Below are 19,322 nucleotides of genomic sequence, written 5' to 3'. Positions count from 1 at the left end.
CAACTTTTCCTTTTCAGAGACTCTGCCAGCGATCTGCTTTTGCAGTCTTAAAATTTCATATGAACTGCATCTCTTAATTTATGTTTAGTAACTGATATTTGGGGGAGCAAAAGAGTATGGCACATAAGCAAAGGAATTTCGTGTCTGACTTCCTTTGCTTCTCCATATATAATAAAGCAATCGCGATGCCCCGTGAATTTTGATGTGTGAAATAAAGATGAACTGTAAAATTCATTTTGATACTTAGAATTTTATTTTACTTTTTCTTAATCAGAGTGACATTAGACAGAAAATGGAAAATACCATGACAGGCCGAAAAAAGAGCGACTGAAAGGGAAAAGCTTTGTATTTTAGGACTTTTGATGGCAGTTGCCCCTGCTTTTTGAATAGGGGACACTGTATTTTCATTTTACACTGGGCCTGTAAATTACGTAGCTGGCCTTCATCTATATTAAATCGACATTCATAGTACATGTAATTGTAGTATCTATAATCGGCATTCGTAATTACAGATTATTAATTCATAGTTGACGTTTTACAAATTTGGAGAATTGAAGACATTCTAACTCTTCACACGCCTATAGTTGAATTATACTCCCAAGAGCACTGGCCAGTACTGTATTAAAATCCACGCCTACAGTATACGTTCCCTCTCTAAACTTCAATTCGTTGTTCTTAACTCTTTATATAAAATTGGAATACTTGAAACGACATTCCACAGAAAATCCCAATGGAAGATATGGCTTGTATTTTTTTTTAAAGCAAACAAAAAAAATGGGCAGTATATTATAATTATTGTCCTGATCTTTGCTATTTTTATGTAGTCTTATATTGGGAGGATGCACAGTTTCAGTTTGTTTCCAAAGCCTTTGGATGCCACCTGTTATGTCCAAAATCAGGGGTGGAGGATCTCCGAAGGTAGACAGGAACGACAGAAAAATCTGAAGTTTTAAGAGAGTTGGCAGAAAGGCACACTCACCTTGCCAACCAAGGCCCCGCTGGGAGTCGAACCCAGGATCTCCTGTTTACTAGACAGGCGCTTTAACCAACTAAGCCACGGAGCCCACGGAAGCTGTTTTTGGTTTCCTTCTATCAGAGTATACCTTGGTATTTGTGGTAGAATTTAGATTTTCCTTTTAATTAAAAAACAGTTGTTCATTTCTTGGATTTTTATTTGGTCTTTGATTCCACTCACAGCCCCTCAAGAAAGACAGTGAATAACAGCTTTGATGGAAGCACTGATTTTCCAGTCTTTTTCTCTTGCTCTTCATAACCTCACTGTAGTTGGCTTGGAGCCTTGTTGCCTCGTGGGAACTCAAGCCGGGGGAAAAGTTCAAGCAAGATCAAAGAAGGAACTATGAGTAAATATTTTTATTTCAGGCTCAGTTTAGGCTTTCTAAGGCATTTGACTTAATGTTTAGATTGTGCATCTGTGACAGAAGGGAAATGGCACACGTTCTTTCACTTTAAAAGTCAACCCCTGGAAATGAGCTCAAGCAATTCCTATGATTTACCAAGTTTCAAAAGGAAGGAAAATGAGTGAAGGAGCTAATAACCTCAGCGACTTTTTCTAGGGAATATTACAGCTCTTGATCTAGGCTCATAAAGAGATGGAAGACAAGGAAGACAGGAGGGAGGAAAACAGAGCGTTCTGGAGCTTTAGCGACTGTACTGTCCCTTTAAAATGGAACTTTCTCTGCCAAGAGGAGAATTCAAAGGAGATTCACAGATTAGGACAACAGCTACCAAATGAGTTAGTGGAATATATACGTGTGTCCCAGCTAGATTGATAGATTCATGCAGTTCAGTTGAAAAGCATTCAAACTAGTAATGTAAGGAATGAAGACTCGAGTCTCTGTCACTAGTTTTTTTTTTTTTTTTTTTTTTTTTTTTTTTTTTTTTTTTTGAGACGGAGTCTCACTCTGTTGCCCAGGCTGGAGAACAGTCGCACAATCCCGGCTCATTGCAACCTCCGCCTCCTGGGTTCAAGCAATTCTCCTGCCTCAGCCTACCGAGTAGCTGGGATTACAGGCATGCACCATGACACCCGGCTAATTTTTGTGTTTTTAGTAGAAACGGGGGTTTCACTATGTTGGCCAGGCTGGTCTCGAACTCCTGACCTCAGGTGATCCACCTGCCTCGGTCTCCCAAAGTACTGAGATTACAGGCATGAGCCACCGCGCACTGCCTAGAAGTACAGTATTTTCTAAGAAGTTGAAAAACAATAAATCATTGCAACCTGAAGCTAAATCTGCTAAGATATGTTACAGCTAGTGATGGCAAAATTATGAGAAGGAAAGAAAGAGGCTTAGTTGAAAAAGTTTAAAAAACTTGTGATAAATGTAAGCCTATTGTTATTTATTATATTATTCATTAACAGATAATTTGTGGAAAATATTTGATGGTATCAGGTGTTATTGAACAGTAGACTTAATTTGCTCTGGTGGACCAGCCATCATCACTTTTACAAATTTTTGACAGAAATTAAAAGCTGAAGGTCCTGACAAGATGGATCACACAGCAGTTTAATGACTTAACGCTGACAAGTTGTATGTGTGTGTGTGTGTGTGTTTTTAACTCAGGGCTGAGATGGAAATTTTTTTTTGAAGGGGAAGAACTGCCCTCAATTACTATGATCAAACACTGACTGGCTTTGGAAGTTAGCTTTTGTTTCAGATTGGATAATGCTTTTTAACAAATTCAGCCCAAAATTACAAGGCAAAACAATGTTTATGTATAAAACTTGTACTGCAGTAAAGTCATTTTGATGACAGCTAACACTGCTAGAATCAGAGTAATATCAAGCTGCCCTGTGCACTGTTTGTGCTGTCAAAAGTTAAAAGAAGCAATTCTCCAATTTTCAGCAGATATATTCTCCTAACTCAAACTACAGTACCAACAGTGTGTTAAAAACTTAATGCAAGTGCAAAAGCAATTTTCATATTTCAAAATCTACTTAATTATGCAATTGAGGAGCTTCACACTAAGCCTCACTTTGAAGTGATTAATTTGCAATGTAATGACATGCTAAAAGCAAACATAAAAAGATGAACCTACTAGAATCCATAAATGTCTTCCATGCAATGAATATGCCCCAAATCATATACTCACAGATTACTATTAGACATTTGGCATCTCCTATCTTTATGAAAAGATATTTTCAAAGATGAAATAAATAAAATTGCACTACAGGTCATTAACAGATGAGCATTAGCAAATGACTTTGATGATAGGAAACGTTAACTTTGAGCCCCGATCTGTAATAATAATAATAATAATTATTATTATTATTATTTAATTTTTCTCATTATCAATAATTATACTCAATTAGTATTGTGTTTTGAATTTCATCAATAAATATGAGCAGACTTTTTTTCTCCCTTGTTATATAAGTACCTACATAATATCCTTGATTTGGCCATTTGACTTGCAAATCCTAAAATATTTACTACTTGGCCATTTACAGAAAAAGGTCTCTCTCAGGCATATTTTATAAGAGCACTAATCCGATTCATGAAGATTCCACCTTTATCACCTAATCACCTTCCAAAGGCCCTAAAGCCTAACCTAATAATATTGGTGATTAGGTTTCAACATATGAATTTTCAGTGATGGGGGCAGTCGCAAACATTCAGATTACAGTAGGAGTATATTTATAAGCCTGGAAAACACAATTAATTTTGCACAAGCTTACTTTGACAAAGATTCCCTAGGTTGATCTCCAATAATTTCTATCTCCTAGTGTTCAAGTATTTGTGTAATACTCTTCGATTGTGAATGGGACTTGTGACTTACTTCTAACCAACAGAATATGGCAAAGGTAAAGGGATGCCACTCCCATATAATTACATAAATATGTATATAAAACATACAATATATTGTCTATATTATTTATATACATACATTATTATAATCTATAATAATAGGTGTATATAAGCCATTTTATATATAGATATGTAAGCAATTTTAAACATATGTACACACACAAATATATATTCAAAATAGAGCACAAAAACCCTGCCTAAGTCATTGATGATAATGACAGCACTTGGGGTGGAGAAGATCCAGAGATTGAACCTGCAGTGAAAAAGAAGAAAATGACAATGGGAGATGATAGGAACAGAAGAGAGAGAGTCTGGTTTATTTGACAGGCTTGAGTCTTAGGGGAATGACAACAGCATTCACTCCAAAAGGACCTGTAAGCAGCAACTGACGTCTCTACTAGAGAGGGAAGAAGTCTTTAATACAATTCATTTATGCTATAGATTTCAGGAACATGCTTCTATAATATGTGCTTGGCTGAATTACCAGACATTAGAGTGGATGGTCTTTTGGGGAAAGTGGAGGGAGTGTTTTCTGTGGAAAGTGTAACTTTGATGCTACATATAGCTGGTGGCACGGAGTGGCTTGGTGTGGCACTTTTTGCATGGAAAAGACAATTCCCACTTACTTTGGATGGAGCATGTGTTCTAGAGCTCGTGTAATTTAGTTCACAGAACAACTGGTGATTTTTTGTGACTCAAAGTTGTCCAAATTTGTGAGGTAGGAGAGATGCAGGTTTTTGGTTTTTTTTTTTGTTTTTTTTTTTTTTTTTAGATGGAGTTTTGCTCTTGTTGCCCAGGCTGGAGTGCAATGGCACAATCTCAGCTCACCACAACCTCCGCCTCCCGGGCAATTCTTCTGCCTCAGCCTCCCGAGTAGCTAGGATTACAGGCATGCACTACCACACCTGGCTAATTTTGTATTTTTAGTAGAGATGGGGTTTCTCCATGTTGGTCAGGCTGGTCTCGAACTCCCGACCTCAGGTGATCTGCCTGCTTCAGCCTCCCAAAGTTCCCAAAGTGCTGGGATTATAGGCGGGAGCCACCACGCCTGACCTGAGATGCAGGTTTCCTAAACTCCTTTATTGAAACATTTACAGTGGCCTCTGACTTTATGTGACCACTTGGTTTCTTCTAAAAAGTGGTGAATTATTTGCTAGAAGCACTAAATTAACACAAACCAGACCAATCATCTTTTCTGTGACCAATGTCCTTTTCTCATGTTTCATGGAAATATCCTTAGACAAGTTTAAATTTTAACTGAGCTTATTTGAGCAAAGAACAACAAAATGAAACATAGCAAAACAAAACAAAAACGATTGAAGAATCAGGCAACCCTACAAACCAGAGCAGGTTTAGAGAATGCCAACCAATAACATGGCCTAACAGCATTTATGGGAAACAGAAGTACAGTGGAGACAACCTCATTGGTTACAGCTTACTTTGTTAATTGGTTACAGAGCCTCCAGCAAGTAATTAAAGCTCAGCTACTGTATTTCAACTCCATCTTAGTTTGATCTGTTAGGCTTAGCGGAGGAGCCCAGTCCAAATCAATGGCCTCCTAGACATTTTATTCAACAGATACAATAGCCTTTATCTTTCCTTCAAACCTCTTGCCTTATGCATTTAGGTCTCCCTCTATAATATTTTCTCCTGGTTTAAGTGAAACACAAAAACTATTTTTTGTCATAAACTGGATTGTGTGATCAAATTTATGTTGATTCATCAAAGTTATTATTAGGACTACAAATTTAGACTACTGGGAGGGAAAATGTAGAAATATGCCACAAACATAAGGCGATTGTCCTAACTCAGTGCAGAGGGTGTGTCTATGCCCCCTGTTCATGTGATGGTGTGTCTGTGCCACCTGTTCATGTGGTGATGTGTCTGTGCCCTCCTCTGATGTCTCCATAAATGCTTAGGACTACCACTCCATTTCTTTTTTTGCAGCCTTTTCAAAAGGGGGTGCTCTCTCAACAATACCCAGAGTCTGAGCTCAGCACAGGTAGAAGACAAAGGAGTTTTTCTGCACTGTCACTTCTTTCACTTCAGGATTCAAACCGGGCAGGACAGGGTAGCAAGTTTTTGTGGTGAATAAGCATCTCCTGCCTCCTCAGTTCAAAACTGGCATTGTTGAACACCTGCTTTTCTATCTCTTAGGAGAAGGTAAAGAAAAAAGAAAACAGCTTGTTTCTTTGTTGGGGATGATCTCTTGTATACCTGTCATCAGGGCCAGCTTCATGGGTCTGTGACCAGTGTGGTTCACAGGACTCTGGGCTCCACACATTGTGTAACAAAGTCTTGCTTTTCATTACCGGATTCTTCATCCCACAGGATGCTGCTTTTTCCAAAGTACTCGAGCAGGCTGACTTTTTAAAAATGCTCCAGCCTTGCCGGGCGGGGCGGCTCACGCCTGTAATCCCAACACTTTGGGAGGCCGAGGTGGGCGGACCACAAGGTCAGGAGATCGAGACCATCCTGGCTAACACAGTGAAACGCTGTCTCTACTAAAAATACAAAAATTTAGCGGGGCGTGGTGGCACGCGCCTGTGGTCCCAGCTACTCGGTAGGCTGAGGCAGGAGAATCGCTTGAACCCGGGAGGCGGAGGTTGCCGGGAGCCGAGATTGCGCCATTGCACTCCAGCCTGGGTAACAAGAGCGAAACTCCGTAAAAAAAAAACAAAAACAAAAACTGCAGCATCCTAATATTAATATTAAACTTTCCCCCAAATCCAAGAACGAACCCTCTTGAACTAATTCCTGATGCTAGTCTGAGGTGCATGAAAGATGAAGTGGAAGTGTGGTTAAGTGTCTAAGGAGATCCTTTTCAAGTTAAGCTGATTTTCCTGCCCTCAGAACTTTAATTTTTCCCACTAAATTTTTGGGAACTATAAGACTGTAGCCAACATAGCAGCGATTGCTCAGAGTGGCTAGAGAGAGTAAGTGAGTAACAAAAATGTCAACAAGTAACTTTGGTAGGGTCGGGGAAGCATTGGGAAGATGTTGGTAAAAGAATACAAAATTACAGTTAGAAGAAGTTCAAGAAATCTATTGTACAACATGATGACTATAGGTAAAAACAATACAATGTATTGAAACATGAAGAGATTTTAAAGTGTTGTCACTACAAAAATGATAACTATGTGAGGTAATGCATATGGTAATTAGCTCGATTTATCTACTCCACAATGCATGCGTGTGTGTGTAACATTTTATTTTTTATTTGTATTTTAAATTTTAAATTGACAAGTAAAATTACGTTTTTATCATTTGAGATATGTATCTCAAAATAGTATGTTGTACATAATGAAAACGTAATTTTACTTGTCAATTTACAATTTAAAATAAAAATAAAAAATGTTATATAGCACAATTTTTTAGGACAGGATATTCGCACAGATTATCTTCTTGTAAATCAAGATGGTTTTGAAAACCCCAGGAAAACCAAGACTCGCGGCGAGGAAGCCCGCCGTTTTCATTGGTGGTGATACACAACGTAGTGTCAACTGCTGGAGGTGCCGGGGATTGAACCCGGGGCCTCGTGCATGCTAAGCACGCGCTCTACCACTGAGCTACACCCCCGTTGCGATGGCTTTTTTTGCTCTAAACATTATAATTTAACCTTTCTCTTTGCTTGTGAGTTTTGAGAATCTGAAATTTAGTACAAAGATCCCTTATGTATGACTCTATTTCTGAAACCTCTAGGTTTTTCATTCTATCTTACAGGTACATCAAGAGAAGAGTAATTTGATGCTACACAAAAATATTACCATTCCAGTCTTGTCAGCCCACCCCAAATTTGGCTCCCAAGAAGAGGCCTGAAGGGCACTTCCATTCCTCCACCTGAGAGGGTCCCAAGATGTAACAATCTCTAACAGCTTGAAAATTTCTCTTTGGGGGGAGAGGGGAGGGATAGCATTAGGAGATACACCTAATGCTAAATGATGAGTTAATGGGTGCAGCACACCAGCATGGCACATGTATATATATGTAACTAACCTGCACATTGTGCACATGTACCCTAAAACTTAAAGTATAATAATAATAAAAATAATAATAATTTTAAAAAAAGAAAATTTCTCTTGAGTGATACTTCTCTGTATAGTTTTGTTTCTTGGAATCATGTTAATGGTTTACACAGTCAAATTTAAAAACAAAACTAGCAACTATAAAGAAAAAGTACTTTAAATTTGAAAACAAATAGAAAAAAAAAATCATTTCAAATGAATAATATCGGAATTTAAAAAGAGAACAAATCCAGGTAAATGTTGTACACGGTAGTTTGACCTTGTAACTACATTCTAGATACAAAAAAACTGCAAATAGATGATCTCCCCTACAGTAGAATAGAGTAGACAGCCTCAAGTCATACAGTTACACTGGCTTTTCTTACTTCTGCTGAGCCAAAATAACACATGCAAGGAGAATGAAACACAGACGAGTTTATCCAGGAGAAAGCTGGGTTTTACTAGGATTCTATTAGAACTGAGTAAGGGAAACAAAAAAACATTATCAGGATCTGAAAAGGAACTCAAACACTGGACCATCAAATTGAAAGTTTAATTTTCTAACAAATTATTCAGGGTTAAAGACATTTTGATTTTCAAAATCTCTTCAATTAAAAAATATTTGGTTAATGTCCTAACATATATATTTTTAACATATGTATATATAACACACATACACATATATATATTTAAAAATTATTCCATTTATTTATATTTGAGACAGAGCCTCACTCTGTCACCCAGGTTGGAGTGCAGTGGCATGACCTCAGCTCACTGCCACCTCCCCCTCCCGGATTCAAGCAATTCTTCCTGCTTCAGCCTCCTGAGTAGCTTGGATTACAGGTGCCCACCACCACTCCTGGCTAATTTTTGTATTTTTAGTAGAGATGGGGTTTCACCATGTTGGCCATGATGATCTCAAACTCCTGACCTCAGGTGAGCCACCCGCCTTGGCCTCCCAAAGTGCTGGGATTATGGGTGTGAGCCCTAACCTATATTTTTTAATGCTTTCCTTTGCTTTATGAGCCAGTGTGCTAGTAGTCACTCCTAGCCAAAACTTAGATACCCAAGCTCAAAACTGCCAACAGATCCTACTTCTCATTCAAATAGGTTCCACCACAGCCACAATGGAGTCAGGGAGTGGCTTTCCTTCTGTTTTCTTTGAAGCCACCAATATCAGTGGCTACTTTGTCAAAAACAAAAATTAAACTGTATGCATGCTTTCCAATGTGCAGTTTGTCTATCTCATTTATTGATCTAAAAGAAGTTTTAGCAACTTGATCCTCGACCAAAAAATTAACTGAATTACTAAAGAGGTGAGTGAGTGAAGAGGTGGCCAAGGTGAGAGTACCCCTAACTTTTTCTCTGAGGGTGGAAAGAATGGTTGTGGTATCTGTTGTGGAACTTGGTGCTTCCATACTTAAGTTTAAACTGAGAGCCCAGTGGCCAAAACAGGTCAATCAGACACTTGGATTAAATATCTAAAACTCCATGTATTTTGGCTAGAGTGGGACCCCAATAAGTTTATTGTGAGTTCATTTACACAAAAGTCTAGGGCCATTTTGTGTGACTTTCAATGTTGCCTAAAAGATTGGTGGGCTATAAGATGTAAGAAACCAGTCGGGCGCGGTGGCTCATGTTTGTAATCCCAGCACTTTGGGAGGCCGAGGCGAGCGGATCACCTGAGGTCGGGAGTTCAAGACCAGCCTGACCAATATGGGGAAACCCCATCTCTACTAAAAACACAAAATTAGCCGGGGTGGTGGCACATGTCTGTAGTCCCAGCTACTTGGGAGGCTGAGGCAGGAGAATCGCTTGAACCCCGGGAGACGGAGTTTGCGGTGAGCCAAGATCATGCCATTGCACTCCAGCCTGGGCAACAAAAGCGAAACTCCATCTCAAAAAAAAAAAAAAAAAGATGTAAGAAACCACAAACTCTTGAAATAGGGCAAATGCAGTACGCTCTCGCTCTCTCTCCCCTTTCTTTCTTGCTTTCTTCCCTGGCTTTGTTATTTGAATTAGCAGGGAGACTTGGGGACAGCTTCTTCTTCTGTAGCACACATCAAGCACTGATCATCCATTTCTAAGGCTTCCAGAGTATGGCAGACAAAAGCTGAGGAAACAAAAATGTGTCTCATGTTTTTAGTATAGATGAGCTTTCATTTAATTGACATTACCTGAACATTTTGTTTTCTTCATTATAGGGGCTGTATATTGCTTTCCTCTGTAAACGAGAGAAATTGGAAATCGGCATTTCCATTTTTTTGTTTTGTTTTGTTTTATAGGCTTTTATTGGTTTTAAAGTTTTTCCCAAATCCAAGATTTAGTGCTCTTAAACTGAATCATAATGTCTTTTCCAGGTGAGTGATACTTGAGGTACATTTACTACCAGGTGTAGGGAAGTTTGAGTTTTGAAGGCACTGAAATTAACTGGGCTTCTCAAGGGCAAGTTGGAATCCTACTTATAGAATCCAAGTTCGAGTTCTGACTGTGGTCAATATGACCCTGAGTGCTTGAGGTAGCTGGAGATAACACGTGGATAATGTAATAACAACGAGTTGCATTAAATGAGCACATCACTCCTTTGATAGACCAACTTTTTCAGAGGTGAAATAATTGGCCACATAGCTCACAGCCAACATGTAGCAGGACAAGTTTCAAAGCCAGACAGATTTCCTCCAAAGTACTTGCTCCAGATATTTTCTTTAGAGACAAAAATCCTGAATTCAAAAGACAATTTGAAAAATAGTGACTTTTGGATTCATTTTCTCTTTGACAATGTCAGTATCACTCATAGGAAGACATGTTGTCTTCAATGTTGAACAGTTCTCCGTTCTCATCCAGTCCTTCAATCAATAATTCTAGATGTCCACTAGGAAACTTGAAATCTCATCATCTGATCCATTCAGTAAGTTTTTGTTTGTTTGTTTGTTTTGAGACAGTCTTGCTCTGTTACCCAGGCTGTAGTGCAATGGCGTGGTCTTGGCTCACTGCAACGTCCGCCTCCTAGGTTCAAGCTGTTCTCCTGCCTCAGTCTTCTGAGTGGCTGGGATTACAGGCACCCACTACCACGCCCAGCCAATTTTTGCATTTTATAGTAGAGATGCGGTTTCGCCATGTTGGCCAGGCTGGTCTCCAACTCCTGACCTCAAGTAATTCACCCACCCCGGCCTCCCAAAGTTCTGGGATCATAGGCGTGAGCCACTGTGCCCTAGTGAAGTCTTTTTTCTTTTCTTTTCTTTTTTTTTTTTTTTTTTTGAGATGGAGTCTTGCTCTGCCGCCCAGGCTGGAGTGCCGTGGCACCATCTCCGCTCACTGCAAGCTCCGCCTCCCGGGTCCACGCCATTCTCCTGCCTCAGCCTCCCGAGTAGCTGAGACAACAGGCGCCCGCCACCACTCCCAGCTAATTTTTTTGTATTTTTAGTAGAGACGGGGTTTCACCGTGTTAACCAGGTTGGTCTGGATCTCCTGACCTCGTGATTCGCCCGCCTCGGCCTCCCAAAGTGCTGGGATTATTGGCGTGAGCCACCGCGCCCGGCGGTGTGGTCTTATATAATGTTTGCTGAAAATTTGGCAAGAGGTTGGTGAGGAAAGAGCAGATCTTGTCCGGATTTGTAGTACGAATGTGTATCAGGTTGATTTTATTGTATTAAAGCTCTTAAAAATCAGAGACAAAGAAACAAACTTCTGAACTCATATAAGTTAGTGAAGGTTTTGCACTAGTTTTCTCATACTCCTTGCTTTTGAAGTAATTAACCAACGATATTTAAAACAAGATCTAAGAATGCAGCCATTGAGTAAAGAAATGGAATTTCCTTCTTGGGGCTAGAATGTGAAGAGAGACTGCCAGGTGAAAAGAAAAAAGTAAAGTTGGCAGGTAGAAATTGCTTTCCTCTGGCTAATTCAATATAAAAAAAGTGTATTCATATTCATACCTTTGAAAACCTTTAAAAATATCAGTCAGTGGACTAGAAATACTGAGTAGCTGGGTAATGAAAAGCATGGCGATCATATTGAAGAAGGGGAAAAAAAGCAAAGGTAGCAACTGCTCTTGTTTACACTGTAAAGGTTCTGGCTCACTTGTGAAATATTCACCTTTTTGTTTGCAGTTGATAATATCCATTTTAGCAAAAAAAAAATTTTCTTCTTCCACGTGGGGTGTCTTCTGATGATAATGGATGTTTGCAGAAAATATTTCATTTGTCCATTCAAAAAGGAGAAAAAATGAGATGAGTGAAGAAATACAGAGAAGTGGATAGTATAAAATATTTTGGCATGGGTAGGCTATCTAATTCATTTAATGCAGACTTGTTTATTTTTTCACCTATTATTCTTGGCAGTATTGTAGTTCATTGAAAGCCATTGTTCTGTTGTCCAATGTCCATCTACCCACTCACCTAGAAATTGTTGGTATCTACGGCCATCTGTTTGCATTGTTAGACCAAACTTTTGATGGCAGGTACTGTGAAGATTGAGGTGAAGGGAGGATGCTAGTAGGATGATCAATGAGAAAATGCTCTGTTCTCCCGCCTTCTCATATATTCATTGATGCTTTCCTGGTTTTGATCATCACACTGTGTTCACATAGATATTAAGATTAGAGGAAGACAGCAGACAGTTTGGGTATGCCAAAGAGAAGCCATAAAGTGCTGCCTTTAAGTGAAAAGGGGAAAGTCCTCTACTTAATAAGGAAAGAGAAAAAATTCGTATCCGAGGTTGCTAAGAGCTATGGTAAGAATAAATCTATCCTTGAAATTGTAAAGAAGGGGAAAGTTCTCTACTTAATAAGAAAAGAGAAAAATAATTCGTATCCAAGGTTGCTAAGAGCTGTGGTAAGAATAAATCCTCTGTCCGTGAAATTGTAAAGAAGGGAAACTAAATTCTTGTTAGTTTTGCTAAAGCTACTGCTACAGTGTGTGATAAGTGCATGGAAAAGGCACTAAATTTGTGGGTGAAATACGTGAACAGAACACGTGTTCCACTTGACGGGGTTTCTATGGTGCTGGCAGCTTATGTGTTTTTCAGTTTCTCTCATTCTTACAAGGAGCTGAAACATGAATATCTATGAAAATATCACTGTGGGGGGGGTGGGGGAAGCCTGTGTAGAGGAAGTACCCTGCATTCCTGACTATGGCCTTCTTTGTCCTGGTGCCACTCCTTGAGGAACCTGGCACCTCTCCTTGAGGAACATGATTTTTGCTTCATCCTTTCATATTCTAATTGATAATTAATGCCCAATAAAAGATAACCACTATGTATACAAAAAATATAAAAAGATTAGAAGAATTTAGGTGGGAAATATAAAAACTCTGTATTTGTTTTGTAACTTTTCTGTAAATCCAAAGTTAGTTGTAAATTTAAAAGCCTAAAATTTGCACTAGAAATAATGAGAAGTAAGCCAGGAGTGGTGGCTCATGACTGTAATCTCAGCACTTTGGGAGGCCAAGGAGGGTGGATCACGAGGTCAGGAGTTCGAGACCAGCCTGGCCAACATGGTAAAACTCCGTCTCTACTAAAAATACAAAATTAGATGGGTGTGGTAGCACACAGGTGTAGTCCCAGCTACTTTGGAGGCTGAGGCAGGAGAATCACTTGTACCTGGGAGGCGGAAATTGCAGTGAGATGAGAGTGTGCCATTGCACTCCAGCCTGCGTGACGCTTTGTCTAAAAAAAAAAAGGGGGGGAGGGCCGGGTGAGGTGGCTCACACCTGTAATCCCACCACTTTGGGAGGCCGAGGCAGGCGGATCACCTGAGGTCAGGAGTTCGAGACCAGCCTGACCAACATGGGGAAACCCTGTCTCTACTAAAAATACAAAATTAGCCTGGCGTGGTGGCACATGCCTGTAATCCCAGCTACTCGGGAGGCTGAGGCAGGAGAATCGCTTGAACCTGGGAGGAGGAGGTTGCAGTGAGCTGAGATCGTGCCATTGCACTCCAGCCTGGGCAATGAGAACGAAATTCTATCTCAAAAAAAAAAAAAAAAAGAAAGAATGAGAAGTAAAGGAAAATTTTCATGAGCCTCTTTTGCTTTTCCTTTTCTTCAATAATAGGGAAAAATAGAAGACAAACTGAACATCCTCACTATTGTGGTAGTACATCTTGATGTCAAAAGAACCTGTGTAAATCAGTTCTGTTATTAGTTTCTATCCTCCTTTTTTTGTGATGACAGTTGTTTGGAAGGTGCCAAGACTCACAGAATAAAAATGGGGCAGAGCCACCTCTAGGATGTTGAGTAACCCAGACAAACACATTTGTTTTTTGTGGGGCCCCTGTCCATGTGAATAATATATATATATTTATATATATATAATGTGAATAATATATATATTTATATATAAGTATATATAAATATATATTTATATATTGTATATTAATATATATTTATATATTATATATAAATATATTTTATATATTTATTTATATATTATATATAAATATATTTTATATATTTATTTATATATTATATATAAATATATTTTATATATTTATTTATATATAAAATATATAAATATATAAAGTATATTTATATTTATATGTAAATATATTTTATATATTTATATTTATATATTTATATTTATATTTATAAATTTATATTTATATATTTATATAAAAATATATATATATTTGACACAGCGTATCACTCTGTCGCTCAGGCTAGAGTGCAGTGGCTGGATCTTGGCTCATTGCAACCTCTGCCTCCTGGGTTCAAGTGATTCTCCCACCTTGGACTCCTGACTAGCTGGGACTACAGGCAAAAGCCACCACATCTGGCTAACATGTATATAATTTGATTAAAAAATGTTTTACAAAATTTAGGGGATCCTATGAGGATCTTGTTGTGTATTAATAAAGATTTAGAATAATGGGTACTTACATATTTGTTTACAGCCTAATCAATACTCAAAAACATTTTTCGTAGTGTTCTGGCACCAATTCATCCTTTTCAGTCCAGAAACTATCTCTTCATGTTATTTATTGTTAAACACACTGTTTCTGGCTAATTCTATGTTTCCTACCATGAATAAAAGGTAGCAACATTGTTATTACTCACAATACCACGGCTCTTTGGAACTCCTTTGTGTTGAAACAATATGGATCTTCCTGCCTGTACAGTTCCCAGATGCCTTTTGTTGGATGCTGACTGCATCCTTACTCATGAAGCTGCATCAGCTTTCTTTCCACCTGTAAATGCTGGCTTCCAACTTCTCTTTAGAAGGTTATTACTATGACTATGTTAATAATGACCACAAATGTAAGTCATATCCAGAGTATGTAGGAAAATGTGTATAGGTTAACTTTTTTTTTTCTTTTTTTGAGACAGAGTCTCTGTCACCCAAGCTGGAGTGCAGTGATGCAATCTCAGTTCACTGCAGCCTCTGCCTCCCAGGTTCAGGTGATTCTCCTGACTCAGCCTCTCAAGTAGCTGGGACTACAGTTGTGCACCCCATGTCTGTCTAATTTTTTTGTATTTTTAGTAGAGACAGGGTTTCACCATATTGGCCAGGCTGGTCTTGAACTCCTGACCTCAGGTGATCCACCTGCCTTGGCCTCCCAAAATGCTAGGATTATAGGCATGAGTCACGGTGCCTGGCCAGGTTAACTTTTTCAGTCAAGTTAAATTTACTACTTGGAATTTAATAGCATAAATGTAGAATAACACATCTAGCAATATGTTCTTCTGAACTCTTTAGAGTGTAATCATTGGATTCGTAAAATGTGATTTCTTCATTGGCAGACGTAGCCTCTCCAATAATTTTTATATTTTTCAGTCCAAACCTATTCCTGAATCTGTTAACCATCCCCTACTTGCAATATATGGGTTGGCGTCAATCATTTCAGAGGATCCCTTGATGAAGTCTTCATATGGGCTCAGTGTTTTCTGGTATAACGTGTTGCCATCAAGTAGATTAAGTGTTCTGTTCACGTGTTTCACCCACACATTTACTGTCTTTTTAATGTTAACCATGTACTTATCACACACTGTAGCAGTAACTTCTGCAAAACTAGCACAAATTTCTTTTCTCTTCTTTACAATTTCATGGATAGAAGATTTATTCTTACCATAGCTCTTAGCAACCTCTGATATGAATTTGTTTCTGTTTCCTTATTAAGTAGAGAACTTTCCCCTTTTCACTTAAAGGTAGCACTTTAGGGCTTCTCTTTGGCATACCCAAATTGCCAGCATCACTACTCTTGCACTTTGGGGCCTTTATTGAGTAAAATAAGGGGTATTTGAACACAAGCAATGTGAGGACAGTAGCTCAGATAACTCAGATGGCTACTGACTGACTAACCGTGGGTGGCTTACTACACAGCGTGGATATGCTGGACAAATAGATGATTTACTTCCCAGGCGGGATGGAGCAGATGAGGCGAGGTTTCATCATGCTGCTCACAACAGGGAAATTGAAAACTTATGAATTGTTTATTTCTGGAATTTTTCATGTAATAATCTCAGATCGCGGTTGACTGTGGGTAAGAAACAAAGGATGAAAGGGGATTACTGCTATTCATTTTAATTCCAAGGGCCTTGGTTCTTCCTAATCCCACACTTCAATGCAGCATTATTTAGACATACCACCCAAAACGTGGACCTTAGGCTGCTTTTGAGTTGGTACTCATGAAGCAAATCATGCTGTTTTATGCCCAAGGGCCCCTGCTCTGGGCGGCTAGGCAAACGAGCATAATACATGGAGGTGCTGGGGATTGAACCCAGGGCCTCGTGCTTGCTAAGCACGCGCTCTACCACTGAGCTACACCCCCTGAGAGCTTTCTTTACTACTATATTTTATAACTGGCTGTCACTGTTATCTGCTCGTGTCCTACGATTTAAACCGAGGTCAAAGTCTACTCTATTCTACTCTACTGTTTCTGAAACCCTCAAGTTGCATTCTGGACCGAAAGATCCCTTTAGTGCTATTAGGGTCTTTCATAATGGCGGACCCTCCAAGGACTGTTCCTAGGGAACTTCCCGAATGGCAGCTTTTGTCCACCATCAAGGAGAATCCCAGCTAGAAATATTATCTTAAATAGTCAACTTCCTACTTTTCTGTCTACAGTGCTCCCAGAAAAACGTAAACGGTACTGCCAGGGAATACTAAGACCAGTACCAGGAGAGCTACTCAGGGAACGTAGGTCCAAGAGAGGAGATAAGACTGGAGGGGAATTAATTCACAATATCAGCGTGAGATGAAGAGCAAAGCGTGTGTCAGTCACAACTCTCCCAAGCCGCTGGGCCCAGCGTCTACGGAAGCGTGGAAGCGGCATTCTGTCCAAGACGCTGCTCACTGGCTGAGATCCCTAGAGAGCGAAGACCAGAAAGAAAACAGCTCCAGGCAACTTTCACCTCTTTCAGGCAAAATCCTTTCACAGTGAGGCGAACACAAAGAAAGCAAGAGGAACGAATTTGCTCTTTTTAAGGCCTCCCTGCCTTAAAAAGAACACAGGTCCTCAGACCCTGTGTTCCTGGAGCACAAAAGGTAAGGGTTTCCTGCCTTTATTCAACATGCGTGCCACAGTCAACCCAGACAAGTGTTTTGGAGACAATGGGGATTGGGGGCAAGAATGTAAGTAATTTAAGAACTCCGCCAGGTGACTGAAAATCAGCACGGTTTGTTGACAAGTGGAATGTCTGAGAACGAAGGAGAACTGAAGAGGAGGACGAGAAGAAGGAAGGAGATAGAGCGTGGAGGGTATTATGGGCGAGAGTGGGGAAAGGGGAAGAGATGAAGCAGCGAAAGACGAAGAAGAACAAGAGGACGAGAAGACAGGAAGCGGGTTCAGGCAGGGGACTTGAAACACCATCAGCATTTAAATAGGAAGGGGGACTGGACGTATCCAAGTTCCCCTATCTGTCGCGTTTTCACCAGGCCCATGGCAAGACAGAAGGTTCCACTCTTCTAAACAAAGTAGGCTGAAAACGTAGGTCCTGCACGAAGATTTGGTTTGGTTTGTTCTAGATTGTCGAGGGTGAGAGCAATTCGTTGCTCTTTTCCTCTCTGGATAAACAGGTTGAGCGCTTCACCAGGCGTTCGTGTGGCTGAATTTTTGTGCAATAGGTACTGGGAATGGCAGTTTTTTTTGTTTTTTGTTTGTTTGTTTGTTTGTTTGTTTTGAGACGGAGTGTCGCTCTATCGTCCAGGCTGGAGTACAGTGGCGCGATCTCGGCTCACTGTAAGCTCCGCCTCCCGGGTTCACGCCATTCTCCTGCCTCACCCTCCCAAGTAGCTGGGATTACAGGCAGACACCACCACGCCTGGTTAATTTTTCAATTTTTTTTTTTTTAATAGAGACGGGTTTCACTATGTTGGTCAGGCTGGTCTCGAACTCCTGACCTCGTGATCCGCCCGCCTCGGCCTCCCAACGTGCTGGGATTATAAATGTGGGGAATGGCAATTTTATAAAGAACATCTTGAAAGCCACGCCTGGACTCTTTCGGTGTTCTTTACTTGCATCCTGCACTTGTCTTAGCTGGAGTCAGAAGAGAAACAATTTGAACAGAGAAAATATGTTTGCCATAGCGTTGTAGAACCACACTATTGTCTGCCTCATCTCATAGGGATTAATTAATGGGCTGAAGATGAGGGACCATTCTGACAGGAGTGTAATGACATCTCATTATGGTTTTATTTTGCATTTTCCTAATGGTTAATGATGCTGAACATCTTTCCATGTGCTTCTTTGCTATCTGTATATTTTCTTTGGTAAAATATTTCTTTATATCATGTTCTAATTAATTTTTTGTTTTTTACTGTTGAGATTGGAAGTTATATTCTAGTTCTTTATATGTTGATACTAGGCCCTTATCAAATGTGTGGATTTATGTCTGCCACTTTCTTATTTGATTTCCATTTGTTCTCTCTGGTGTTTTTGTTGTAGCATTAGTTGTTCCATTATCCTTTTTCTACCTTTTTTTGGATGTCTTTGATTTTTTTTTGTATTCCATTTTAACTTAATCATTGGCTTTTTCTCTATATCTTGTTACTTTAGTGATTGCTCTGTGGTTTAGTGATTACAATATGCACGCCATCCGCTTAGACTTCATAAAAGTCCAGCACCAATATAGGATCCTTTACCCCTTCACCAACTTTGTTATAGTTGTCAAATGTATTACACTGACACATGGACAATTCCACTAGATAGCACCCATATATATTTAAAATAACCTAGGAGAAAAAAATTATTTTATGTTATCACAGATATTTATCATTTCAGTGGCTCTTCCTTCACTCCTGAAGATCCAAGTTTCCCTCTGATATCATTTCCTTTTACCCTGAAGAATTTTCTCAGTATTTCTTGCACAGAAGATTTGATGGTAATGCATTCTTGTAGCTTTCCTTCTTTGAGAATACCTTTATTTTCTCCTCATTTCTGGATTGTCTCTCTAGATACTGAATTCTGGATTAATATTTCCTTTATCATTTTAAAGATGTTGTTCCACTGTCTTTTGACTATCATAGTTTCTGAAAGAAAAATCCACATATTTGGATTGTG

At 39.4% G+C, this 19,322-nt stretch overlaps 3 non-coding genes across 3 annotated transcripts; all 3 read right to left on the bottom strand.

The window, feature by feature from the left end:
* Nucleotides 1-990: 990 nt before the first annotated feature.
* On the bottom strand, nt 991-1,064 carry TRNAT-AGU (transfer RNA threonine (anticodon AGU)). Its single transcript has one exon. It is a non-coding gene; the product is annotated as a tRNA-Thr (tRNA).
* A 6,267-nt stretch (nt 1,065-7,331) lies between these two features.
* Nucleotides 7,332-7,403, bottom strand: TRNAA-AGC (transfer RNA alanine (anticodon AGC)). The gene has a single exon. It is a non-coding gene; the product is annotated as a tRNA-Ala (tRNA).
* A 9,117-nt stretch (nt 7,404-16,520) lies between these two features.
* On the bottom strand, nt 16,521-16,592 carry TRNAA-AGC (transfer RNA alanine (anticodon AGC)). Its single transcript has one exon. It is a non-coding gene; the product is annotated as a tRNA-Ala (tRNA).
* Between the last annotated feature and the right edge of the window lie 2,730 nt (nt 16,593-19,322).

The sequence above is a fragment of the Pongo abelii genome, chromosome 5 (assembly GCF_028885655.2).
Source record: "Pongo abelii isolate AG06213 chromosome 5, NHGRI_mPonAbe1-v2.0_pri, whole genome shotgun sequence".
In the NCBI taxonomy this organism is placed as follows: domain Eukaryota; kingdom Metazoa; phylum Chordata; class Mammalia; order Primates; family Hominidae; genus Pongo; species Pongo abelii.
This window is presented reverse-complemented; position numbering and strand designations above follow the sequence as displayed.